Below are 2,862 nucleotides of genomic sequence, written 5' to 3' on the forward strand. Positions count from 1 at the left end.
ACACACACACACACACACACACACACACACACACACACACACACACATACTGACGTACTGACTGGATTAAGCCTGTATGAGTTTCACACAGTGTAGGTTTCAGACGACTTTACTTAATTAAGGTAAATTGCCGCTATCATTGAGACCTACACATTACTTTTTTCTCTCTCATATCGATATTCCTTTTTCTTTCCTCTCTTCCTCCTCTGCTGATACACTGCTCAAAGGAATCCCTAGATGATAAGCATGTACCACCATACCAGTTTCAGTGTTGTTTGAAAGAAGCCTATTTTATGAAAGGGGGAAGAACATGGTGGTAATCTTCAGCCTTATTTATGGTGGAGGGAGGGTAAAATATAGTTTCTTTTGTGTTGAATAAGAGAGTGGTTGATTGTAATGAAAATATAGCAGCTAGAGACATTCACCCCAAATCAGGTAAAATTACCCCAACATTTAAGGTAAAAAACACATTTGATAATTAGATTTTTTGTCTAGAGGATGCTAATCCTATAAAGTCTTTACAAAACAGACTTATCACTTTGATTCAAAAGTGTTGTTCAATTATTTATATAGCAAGTCCACAATAATAAATAATCTTTGGGATATTTAGTGTACAAAACAAATCTCCACAGGTTGAGGAGATAGCTCAGCAATTAAGAACCTGTGTTCTTCTTGCAGGGCTGGGTTTGGTGTCCAGGACCTATGTTGGCAAGGGGTGGGCAGCCATTTTCTTCATTCCTGTAGCCATTGCTAAGCTGCCCAGGTTAGTTACACACACACACACACACACACACACACACACACACACACACACACACACACACGAATAAGAGGGAGACTTGTTGGAAAGGAAAAGGAGTTTATTGAGACTGAGATGGGGAATAAGAGAGGGTATCAGGGAGTAAATATAATCAAAATACATTATATATGAATGGAATTTGCAAAACATAAATTTAAAAATATTAAAATAGTTCTCCACAGAAAATTTTATAACTGCTTAATAAATTAATTAAAAGATACCGATAAGCAAAGAAGCATCAGAAAAGTCTTCCATCTATTCTGACACTCTGGTGTACATGGGAGAGGGCTGTTCTAGTCAATCGATGGCTGAGGGGCAATTGACCTGGGTAAGGTAGAGCCAGTGAGCAGAAGGCCTTGGTACCACCTGCGTCTCTCCCAACATCAATGACTGCTTTATTTCCCCATGGTTTCCCCTGTGCCACCTCCTGCCAGTCCCCACTGCCACCAGGAAACACTGTTCTTGTTCCTGTCATTACACATTAGCTTCACTTGTTCTAAATTTATATGAAAGCTGCCTCACAGTATAAGTTCTTTATTGTTTAACTTCCTCCACTCAACACTGAAAAGAAGAATTTTGTCCATACCTGTGATTCTTTTAATTTATTTTAAATTTTTTTAGTAATGGTCCAAGTGAGTTAAAAATTCTTTATTCTCCTGAAGAACTGTAAGACTAGCTCAGAAATTTCATGGCATCTCCATACCACTTGGCAGCAGTCAGCATTTTCTGGTTACTTTTCCTCTTTCTGACCCCTGAAGTGAAAAGTGGGCTTTGTGCTTGAGTGAAGTGTTCAAGTGCATCCCTCAGGCCTGGGCAGAGCACTGCGATGTGGTTCAAAGGTCACCATGGACCAAGGCATCTCAACACCTCATTGAAACAAATCTCACCAGATGTTCCAACATTTCCCTTCATAGAATTTTTTTTTATTAAGTATTCTAAGTCCAATCAATGTTAGGAGACTTAGAATATTTAGAAATCTCACATGAGAGACCATGCAATTAGCAATGATTAGTCTTCCTTTTCTGTTTATAACCTTGACACTCTTGAAGAATACAGGAACCCTCTAGGGTTCTATAGTTTGAGGGTGTCTTTATTTTTATTTTTATTTTTTGCTATTTCTTCAGTATTAGATTCAGGATATGCATTTGAGGAATTAAGTATTGTATCTAGCAAACAAAAAAATCTAAGGGAATTGAAAAATAAAAGTTACATATGTAAGATTTATTGATAGCATTAGCTATATTGAGATCATTTTATGTTGATGCTTTCATAGATGGTATATAGAAAAAAGAGGACATTAAAGTAGAGGGATTGTTAATGAAGCTGAGGAGAATCGTGAGAGCGGGGAAAGGAATAAGAGCATCTTAAGCTGAAGTTATAATCAAAGTGCATATATACATGTATGAAAGAGTTAAAAATATAATGATCAAGTGACTATATACATATTTGTAGCAATATCTACTGTTTTCATTATTGTTTTCTATTTATTGCTCCTGTTCCTTATTTATATTATCTTCTCCATTGTGTGTGTTCAGGTATATGCATGCTTTTATGTGTGAAGTGTGCATATTTGTCTGTGTGCTTATATGTGTGCATTCAAGCAGAAATTAAAGATCTGTAGTTACCTTTAAGAAAATACATACATATTGCTCCTGTTCTTTATATATATTCTTATCTTCCCGATTGTGTGTATGTGTGTGTACAGGTGTATGCATATTTCTGCTAGTGGCCTAGAGCTGGGCAATTAGGCTAGAATGGCTGGCAAGCAAACCCCAGAGAACCAGCCTCCCGGACTGAGCAGCACTCAGCTGCACAGCCTTTGCAGTATGAGATGGCTGTTGTTGGACTGCTCAGGCTGTGTTGGTTAAATTTATCTAACAAGTAACTTCCTAATATAGATGTTGTTGATTTTTAATATTTAATATTGATTTATCTTTTAGTTATACAGTGGTTTATTACTAAACCAGCTGGATACCCAAAATCACCACAAACAGACTAGGATTTATTTAATTAACCTAGAGCACAATACTGGACAATAGTTACTCCATTCCAAACCTCCAAGC

Source organism: Psammomys obesus, unplaced genomic scaffold (assembly GCF_907164565.1).
Source record: "Psammomys obesus unplaced genomic scaffold, mPsaObe1.curated_primary_1811, whole genome shotgun sequence".
In the NCBI taxonomy this organism is placed as follows: domain Eukaryota; kingdom Metazoa; phylum Chordata; class Mammalia; order Rodentia; family Muridae; genus Psammomys; species Psammomys obesus.